This window comes from Durio zibethinus, chromosome 15 (assembly GCF_047325235.1).
Source record: "Durio zibethinus cultivar Kanyao isolate XHJ-2024 chromosome 15, ASM4732523v1, whole genome shotgun sequence".
Lineage (NCBI taxonomy): Eukaryota > Viridiplantae > Streptophyta > Magnoliopsida > Malvales > Malvaceae > Durio > Durio zibethinus.
In genome coordinates, this window is record NC_143176.1 from 21,833,179 (window position 1) to 21,843,510 (window position 10,332).

General features: G+C 36.1%; 2 pseudogenes across 2 annotated transcripts; one reads left to right on the forward strand and one right to left on the reverse strand.

Moving 5' to 3' along the window:
• Window positions 1-193: 193 nt before the first annotated feature.
• Window positions 194-3,155, forward strand: LOC111301378 (laccase-2-like; annotated as a pseudogene).
• Window positions 3,156-5,084: 1,929 nt separating this feature from the next.
• Window positions 5,085-6,655, reverse strand: LOC111302146 (small polypeptide DEVIL 9 pseudogene; annotated as a pseudogene). Of its 2 annotated transcripts, none has more exons than XR_016328328.1 (2): window positions 6,264-6,655; window positions 5,085-5,773 (listed from the first exon to the last, which is right to left on the reverse strand). The product of XR_016328328.1 is annotated as a small polypeptide DEVIL 9 pseudogene, transcript variant X2 (transcript). The 2 variants fall into 2 exon arrangements; XR_016328327.1 differs by having other exon boundaries at window positions 6,259-6,655.
• Between the last annotated feature and the right edge of the window lie 3,677 nt (window positions 6,656-10,332).

Consider the following 10,332-nt stretch of genomic DNA (forward strand, 5'->3'; position numbering starts at 1 on the left):
CATTAATCTTAATAAAGAATTTTCTTTTATTATCCCTAAAGCAAAATTTGAGAGTTTGGAATCATCAGGTTAGAAAAGGTAGAGGATGCACTCTTACTAACCAGACTGATCATTGTGAACTTTTTTTTTAAATAACTATGGAAAATGTTTCATGTATTTTCACTTGGTTTTCTTTATATGCATGTAATTTAAGTTGGTTTTTTTGAGAATCTTCTTTTGTTTATCTCCCCATTGAAACAATTTCTTGAAATCTCTCTAGGAGAAGGTATCATCATCAATTTGCTGTATTAAGGTTAGGAATGGTGAAATTTTGTGTATCAACAAGGACAAAAGATTAATTGATTTTAATGATACTCCAGTGAAGATTGGGTCATGGTTTTGTAATTCTCTGAATTCTCAAACCTGTAACATCTTATTACCCAATCAACCAAACATGGACACAAGATTGTACAATGTCTCTATTTGAACACATGAATCACTCCAAATTATGAGCTAAACTTCAAAGACTTAATCAATATTATGTTTCCTACATGTTTTTACTTTGCCTAGCAACATGGGTGCTTCAGCTCTTTTATCACCACCATGTCTCACGACCTTCCTTGTTGCTGTTGGCTGTCTCATCGCCTATCCTGAGGTTGTCAATGCAAAGCATGCAGGTGTCACCAGGCACTACAAGTTCAACGTATGCATTGCGGCATTGTTTGCTTTAGATAACTTGTGAAGTGAAAGTAACATAGTCCTCAATTCCGTTTGCAGAAAAAGCTGAAAAATATCACCCGCTTGTGCCACACTAAGAGCATTGTCACAGTCAACAGGAAGTTCCCTGGACCCCGTGTTATACTAAGCAGTTAACCATGTTCCTAACAATATCAGCATTCATTGGTATGAACTATGAAGCCGTTGGATTTCTGTAAAATTATACATGTTTTAATTTCAATGGATAACCCTTTTGAGAATGGCAAATTTAGTGTATACGCAGATGGGCCTTCATGTATCACACACAATGTCCTATTCAAACTGGCCAGTCTTATGTTTACAACTTCTCCATTCCTGGACAAAGAGGAACTCTCTTCTGGCATGCTCACATTTCATGGCTTAGAGCAACTGTTTACGGGCCACTTATCATCCTGCATCTGCGCAATGAATCTTACCCATTTGTTAAACCCTATAAAAAAGTCCCAATCTTGTTTGGTAATCTTATGCAAATCATCAATTTTTTCTTCATGTGGCAAATTGGGATGTTCTTTGATGGCAATTAACTGAATGAATTCGGCTTGTCAAACTACAACAGAGTGGCTTAATGCAGATCCTGAGGCTGTCATCAATCGGTCTCTTTAAACAGGAGCTGGCCCGAATTTTTCTGATGCCTACAATCTAAATGGGCTTCAGGCCCATTGTACAATTGTTCTGACAAATGTATATTATTTTATCCCTTTGGTCACAAATTCAATAGCCCATTAAATTCACAGCAAAATTCTTATACTGGGTTTTGATTATGTATGTAATTTATAGATACATATAAGCTGAGGGTAAACCTGGAGAACTGAAACATATCTCCTTAGGTTGATCAATGCTGCACTCAATGATGAGCTATTCTTCAACACTGCAAATCACAGTTTCACTGTTGTGGAAGCTGATGCAGTATATGTCAAGCCTTTTGAAACCAATACAATGGTGATAGCACCTGGATAAACCACCAATGTTCTCCTGAATACCAAATCTCAAGCTCCCAATGCCACTTTCTTCATGTTAGCCTGACCATATTTCACTGGTATGGTACCTTTGACATACCAATGTAGCCGGTATTCTTGAATATGAAACACCTTCAAATTCCTCATCTTCCACCAGTTTGAAGAACCGTCCACTTCTTAAACCAGGCTTGCCCACTATCAATGCTACAAATTTTGTTGCCAATTTTCAAGCAAATTCCGAAGTTTAGCCACCACAAAGTTCCCTGTCAATGTCCCACAAAAAGTAGACAAAAAGTTTTTCTTCACAGTTGGTCTTGGAAGCAGCCTCTGCCCCAAAAACCAATCCTGCCAGAGACCTAATGGCACAAAATTTGCTGCTTCTATGAACAATATCTCTTTTGCTCTTCCAACAACTGCATTTCTCCAATCCTACTTCTCCCAATCTAACGGTGTTTACACCAATGATTTCCCAACCGTCCCTCTTGATCCATTCAATTATACAGATACTCCCCCTAACAACACACTTGTAACTAATGGCACTAAAGTTGTGGTGGTACCATTCACTACAAGTGTGGAAGTAGTCCTGCAGGACACCGGAATCCTGGGTGCTCAGAGCCATCCTTTCCATCTCCATGGCTATAACTTCTATGTTGTTTGTCAGGGTTTTGGCAACTTTGATCCTAACAATAACCCTGCCAAGTTTAACCTGGTTGATCCTGCTGAAAGAAACGCTGTTGGTATGCCTTCTGGTGGGATGGCAATCCATTTTCAAACAGACAATCCTGGTGACAACTGAGATTATACAATTTATTTCAAACATAATATGAATATTTCTTTTACTGATAAATATTTTTTTAATTAAAATGATTCAGGAGTTTGGCTTATGCACTGTCACTTCGATGTTCATCTGAGCTGGGGCTTAGGAATGACATGGATAGTCTTGGATGCAAAGCTCCCTAACCAGAAGCTGCCTCCTCCACATTCTGATCTTCCCAAGTGTTGACCTTTGTCCTTTACTCGGACTTGTAGCATCCACCCTGCTATGCATAATTTTAATTTCTCCATTTTTGTTCCTTTCTTAATTCGTTCTTTGGGATAGTTTTCTTGTAACTTGTATAATGGTTTTGTTATGCTGTATTTTACCTAAGACAAATTGTCTACGAGTATATCCAAAGCTAACATTGGCATTGAACATATGGTTCTTTGCTTGTTTTCTCAGCCTGTCTCGGAGATCTAGCTAGAGTCCTTCACCAAGAAAATGGTGGAGTTTTTGTACTTGTACGACCCACAGTTTCAATGCAGTTGTTGGAGCAATAATTCAGGTTGCAAAAATATTAAACTTGTTAATTATGGTCAATTGAAAAGAAATTCGAAATTACTTGCATTACTTGATTTGGAAACGCAATAATTCTGTCTTAATAGTTTATTTGTCAGTAACTTATAATCCTGTAGCTGATAAGACATGATTATTTTGTTGATTTTTTTGATGTTGATCACAATGTTTGAATCCAAACTTTAGGCAAAAGTTGCTGTATTGCCAACTGGCTATCCAAAGAGAGCAGTGATGAAATTATTAGTCCTTACCAGTTCCCTTTTTTTTAACAAACAATGCCAATTTTCATGTCTTGTTCTTAGCCAATTTTGAAGCTTTCTAATCTCATCACAGGAATAATATATGGTGAACTTTCTTTTTTCTTTTGTTCCCGACTATTGGATTCAGTCATTGATTCCAATCGCCCTGCTTGGTATAAGAATTCCCTGATTCCTTTAATATTCTTGACTCGTGTTTCATCCTGAAGAAATTCCTTACTAATCCTTGTATTTTCTTATATATTTTTCAATAAAGAATTCCATGCAAATCCCATTGTGAGATTACTGTTGATCCTGCTGTGGCCAATCTTTCTCGGGAAACACATGAATCAAGCTATTTGGAAGGGCCTTGGTCATGAGGTATGCGGCATCCCATTTCTTATTTTCTTGCTAATTTCTAATTTTACCAAGATTGCTCAGCTACAGCTAGAGAAATTGATATTTTTGCTTATTTTTTCTGATATTACACATAAAAGATTTTGGATTTGTTAATTCTATATTTGCAAAGTTACATCAATCGTGGTTAAGATCTAAAGTTTATTGAAAGAATTTGAGCTTTTACAGCCTTTTGAATTGGTTGAAATCGTGTTGATCATCACAGTTACAGTTACTTATACTAATCCTCTCCCTCGTAGCCTAAAAGACATAAGGCTCAGGAGTCAAATGCACTGAAGTAATATGATAAATTTGCTGTCAGTTGTTTTCAACTTTGTACGGAGGTTCATTCATAGTAATAACTTTTGTGTTGAGCCTAGGTAGTTGGACACCAAAGATCATTATTAATCTAATGGATGCTTTTTATGTAAAACCATAGCTGAAAGTTAAAACACATCCATATTCGCAAAATCCTGGTGCTAATTGCAGAACCACCATTAGCATTAATGAAGATGAAGTTGTTGCAACAATGCAAGGAAGTTAAAAACAGGAGGAAGAACATATTAATCTATGTTATCAGACAAACATTGCCCTAGGCAAATTTGAATGAGGAAAGGGGTAGTCAATTCATCTTGCTATTTCCTTACTGTCATCAGAGCTTGAACACAACTTAACAAATTTTCTAATGCGTCATGGTAGTGAGATCCCCTTCTTTTGAAGTAATGACCGTCACCAATTTTAGCTAAAATGTTATTCGGGGAAGGCTGGAACTTGGATGATAGATGGAGCTTCATGATGAATGACCATATTACATGCATCTCAGACATAATTCTTGGTTTAAGTGTGTTTTGAGTTTAAAAGATTTTTCCTTGTGTTTTGTTGCCTTACACTTGGAAAACTTAGCAGTCAGGATGTGCTACTCCTTCCAATGAAGTGTTGAAGAAAAGTTTTTCACTGATTCTCAAGCTTATCATTCACCATTTACTGAGTTTTAGCACATTAAAAAACAGTTTCAGGGCTGACTTGGTGAGTTGAAATATGAAATTGAGAAAAGTGGGGGATCAGAACTGAAAGGAAAAGAGCCAGAGTTTTATTTAAGGATCAATCCAAGGTTTGCCTTCTACTTTTTACAGAATACTCATTTCCCACCCCTTTTTCTAAAAGGGAAAAGGATTGTTTTCATTCCCAATGCAGATCCAATATCCAATGATGTCCTATTATTATATTGGCAACTGGAACAGCTGAAAGGAATCTCTCTGTCATCAACACAAACAAACAAAGAAGAAAATTGGAACAAAAATACCCAACCAAAAGCCACTCCAAAAAGGAAAATCAAATTTAAGAAGACCTGATTTTGAGATCTGCTTTGATTAATATCTCAAGGGGAAAACAAAAAGAAATCACAGGGTGGAAAAGAAGGAAGAAAAGATTAGAAAAAAAAGTCTTGCTGGTTTAAGATTTGACAGAAATCTAATTGTTGATATAGTTTTTCCTTACAACTATAAAACTTGTAGCTCTCTCATTTATAATTACAAGCTGAACTGGACTAATTAAAAATGAAGTTGAGCAAGAAAAACTGCGACATTTATCTGTTCTTTATCCAATGGATGAAATCCATGAATTCAAAACAAACAAAATCCAAGAACCATCCTGCATAAATGAGTGGAGAAAATGGAAAGGAACCTTCCCTGCGTCTCTTTTTTCCTTCAAGAATCTCCATGCTTATGCCAGCAAACAAGCATGGCAACACAGCGCCTCATAATGTAAAATCTTGCCTTCTGTTCCTTGGCCAAGCTACTACATTTACGCGAAATGGAAGAGCTCTTTTGTGAAAAACTTCGAGGCAGTGAACATTTAGATGATGAAGAAGATGGAGAACATGAGCTCTTCTGTGAAGAACTCCTAAGAAGAGGAGACTTGGAAGAAATGCTCTTTGCTGAAAAACTCCTGGTGAGAGGAAACTTTGAAGAACTGGAACAATGGGCACCTGAAGCTTCCTTCTTTGATATTTTCCACTTCTCATCCATGTAATAAGCTTGGAAGCTGCAACAATAGCAATAATGGATAGACAGTTCTCAGAGTTTGATCTCTTTAACTTAACCTGATAACCTCTTTGTCTGCACGTGGGAGAGATGAACAGAAAAAAAACGAGAGTGAGAAGGAGATGTGATTGAGAAGGATTCTCAGTGCTGCATACAGTAGTGGGGCTATATGTTCTCATATATATACTGAAGTAGGGCCTTAGAATTTTAGCTTTGTTTGTTTGATTTGATCAGTGTTTATTTAGCATTTAAAATGCCACTTCTCGTATAAGACTTTGCCCGATTTTTGAATCTCCTTACTCTTGGAGCTCCATCATTGATATTTATAGACACAATTGTCGTACGGGGCTCTATAATAATGTCAGTATTTTAAGTTCATATCACACAAAAAGCACACACATAAGAGAGAGGAAAAAGGGAAAAAGGGGGGGGGGGGGGGGAGGGTCAGAGCGTTGTTAGCTGGTCCTTGTGATAAGGATATTGTGTCCATTGTTCTACAAAAAGACAGGGTTAGGTTTAAAGACTCAAATAATTTTTGCAGTTTGGTGAATGGAATATACATTACAGTGCCATTCTGCTTCTTGATGGAGTCCCACAAACTATAAATGGGGCCTCTTTGCTCTTCTCTCCACAACTTCATGTTTGAGAGGTTACAGTTCTACATATGTATCTTCCCTTCTTGTAGTTGTAGCCCATGCCCATCCTTCCAAGTCAGACTATTCACATCCAAGGAAGGCCTTTCAGCCATTACAATAACTTTAATTTACTGTCTTTGCAAAAAATTACTCTCTTCAACAAGTTTTCAATCAATAGATACCTTCATGCTTACATGGTAAAAGTATCTCAAACACAAATGAACTTCAAGATTTGTAAATTTTGTACTACCCCATAGAGGCAAAGATCCTATAACTTGGGTTTTCCTTTCCCTTTACTTCACCTCTCCTTTTCTTTTACAAGTTATAAAGAACTTAATTATGTTTATACATATAAAAAAAACTGTAGATTTATGGTCAAACATTGTAAGGAGGGGTCAAAATCAAATCACATGGCGTGTTGTGGCTGCAATACAATGCATCTTTTGAACTGCTTTTTTTTTTTTAGTGTATTTAGCGTTTAGCAAAGATTTTTTTTTTCCCCCTTAATGATCATGTGGGTTTGAGAATATCAACATTTGGGAGTCCCACATGGAAACATGTGAGCTGCACAAGCATGGGCAGAAGAAATTGTGGTAGTAGTAGTAGTAACCTTCAATTTTTCTTTTAATTTTTTATATCTTTTTAAGAAAAAAAATAATGGGTCCAACTTGAATTAAAAACAGGTCAAACATCAAATAAATTTATGTCGACAGCCTCCATTAATGTAAATCTATAAATTCAGAGGAACAGACCACATTTTCACATTGTTTGTTCACATCTTGCGGGCGTTACATTTTGCCCATTGTTTTTCTTTTTTCTTTTTTGTGTATTTTTGCAAAACATTTTTCATAAATATAGCCTATAAATTTCATGGAAAATCAGGTCTGACATTTTTTTTTTTGGTTTCCTTTTGAAATTTGTTGAAACCTAAAGAAATACATGGAATTTAACATGTTTAAACCCCAGAATCCAGCTCTACTGCAGAGAGCTGCGCACCACATATAGTTCGAGAGTTCAGGTCCACAATGTTTCAACAGTGTTGGGCCCAATTTTGATCCATTATCAAATGCCACGCCTGACAAACTAGTCAGAAAAGCTTGTGCTAATTTTCTTAAAACAGTAAAAATCCCAAGCTAACTACCTTGTTAGCCTCTTGTCAGAGTACTTATTACTACTGGGTTTGCCTTCTTTTATATGAACAAAAAATTTTAAAAAATGGAGTTTCCTGTGGTTCAATAAGAAATCTGCGCGTGCTTGTTATAGTTATGTAGTGAAAATCTAGAAGGAATGTGGGTGAATCTGATCAGAACCATGATTCTAGTTCATTCATGGAATTTCTGCAGACTTCATTATTGCCACAAGCTAAAGAATGAAGCTGAAGTACTGTCTATGTTAAAGACTTCTAGCTTGTTCTTGCAAGCAAGTACAGTGTACGATATATTCTTAAACCTTAGTTTTACCACAAATGCTGAAATCTGAACCAACAACAAGATGGTTACATTTCAAGTTGTTCCACGATTCAGCTCCGAGGTTACCATACATGCTAAACATTCACAATCATATAAGCACTTAGATATGCATGTGTGTATGTGTATTTGTATATGCATAAGGCATGCATGATAAAAAGGATGAAGATATGTATTATGATATCAGAGGGAAATCAGATTTTGATATGATGCGTATAACTTGTGAGTTTAAGCAACTAATTATACTAATTGTCTATGCTTGGGCCTATGGGGAGAAGATATAGATGTTTCATATGTTGTTAAAATCTACATATGATATCTTTTGAACTACTATTTACATGATCATCATAAGTAAAGGGAAAAAAAATTATTTGTAAATTGTTTGCTCATTTTTCCCAGGTTAAATGCGGCATGTTCCTATGAGAGGTTAGACTATCAGCAATATTATTTGACTGTCAACAACACCAAGATGCCAGTTGCCAGTTGGTTCTACCTACATATTCAGCTAATTGGGTCAGCCTTCTCCATCAAAAGGCTTATAAGTGAAAACAATTGCTATATTAATTATTACATCTTCAACATGGACCCCCTTTCTGTCACAAATTGTAAGCATATTGAGAAGCCTTTTGCCAATGCTAGCTTATGTCCACACACTCACCTGTCATACAATGGGGACTGGGTAACCGCCAGTCACCTGCTGCCACACCAAGCTAGAAACAATTACTGATGTTTAGAGATCAGTGACTATTCAAGCATTAGAAGAAAAAAAAAGGAGTAATTTCTCACAAGACAGAAAACCTTTACTAGAAAACCAATAAACAACATGCAGAAAAATAAAGCAAGAAACACCAATGGGGTGTAATGCTAAAACACACAAAGGGTTGAATTTATAGAGCTTTCCATATGTTATGATTTTCAAATTATCTGACTAATCTTGATTTGTTGCCAAAGTATATTAATGTTCATCCTCCCCTTACTTGTACTCACTGTAATTTTCATACTAGAATGGAGATAACCTTCAGAAATCTTCCAGCTGCCTCCTGCTTTAATTTGGTGTTTAACAAGGTCATCATCTACATTCGAGTAGAAAGCTGAAGATATATATAATTAGGGAGCAATTTTATATAGACATTTTTAGATGACAAATATGAACCTTTCCTAGGAAAATAGGAAGAGAGCTTATGACTGGGCATCCTCTTTGTGACAGCTATTATATAAGTTCACAATTTCAGCATAAAATTTGTTAACAAAAAGGGTAGAATTTCTAAGTTTTCAATTTCAAAGTAATGTATAAATGAATTATTATATTATAAGAAGTAAAATTAAAACCTTCATACTCAAATATATACCAACCTGAGGAAGGATGTTCCTTAGGAAGAACCATACAATTTTATTTACCAATATCTGAAGAGAATAGTTGCAATAGGTTGCAGCTGGCTAAAAGCAAAAAGGGTAAATCAAGATCTTCAAGTTGGTTAGATTCCTGGCTCTCCATAAACTAAACCCCCCTCCCCCTCAGTCACCTGTTTTAGCAGAAAAGAATCAAGGGCATGAGTAGAATCAGTCAAAAGATTATGATAGATGTTAAAGAGAAATTATATATTACCTTTCGTGCGTGCGTGTGTGTGTATATATATATATATATTGTCCGAATGGCATGCTCTGTAACAGGACTTTCACCTTGAGCAAACTGGGAATAATCTTCCTTTATTTGAAATGGAACAGTGAGAGTAGCCAAAATGTTTGCTGATGCAGCATCATCAAGATTCCCATTAATATGAAAGGAAACTTTCAAGTAAAGGAGGTGATTGTAGTATGCCACCACCTGGCCTCCAAAAAAGCCCTTACCTAGTTTGTGAATCATGATGATGCCGCATCTGCAGACACTGACTGATGGGTCTTGAAGAGATCTCCCCCATGCAAGTGCAAATAAATGGATAATACCCTAACCCTTTAAATCAGAAAAGAATCCATCTAGTAAAATCAATACTGCTGAAAAAAAAAAAGAAAAAAGCAAACAAACCCATCCCAATAAATCATTATGCAACTTCAAAACAATAAAGAAAGACACACCCAAAGTGCAAATAAAGAATAAGAACATGGGGAGATAAAAAGAAAAGAAAAAAGGAAAAACCTAGCTAGCTAGACTAGGTTTGCCTTATATCAAATCTGGTCACATAATCCTTCTACTTATATTGAATGAAAGAAACTAGCTGATCTAGGACTATCAAATTGAAGCTAGGAAAGGAGAATATGATAGCTATGATTCTTCCTTAATCTGAAAATATGAATGAAACTATATATAGAAAGAGGATGCGTTAACAAAAACCCCGAAGAGAGTTGTTGTGTGAGAAATTAATGAGAAGAAGAACGTATATATAGAGAGGAAAGGGAGGGATGATTGGTTGAAGTAATTGAGATATATAAATATGGCATCAGGGTGCTTTTCCACTGTAATCTTTCTGTACCAGGATAACAATCATCCTGGGGAGTCCATACCTAGCCTACTTACAAACACAGGTGTTGAATAGAT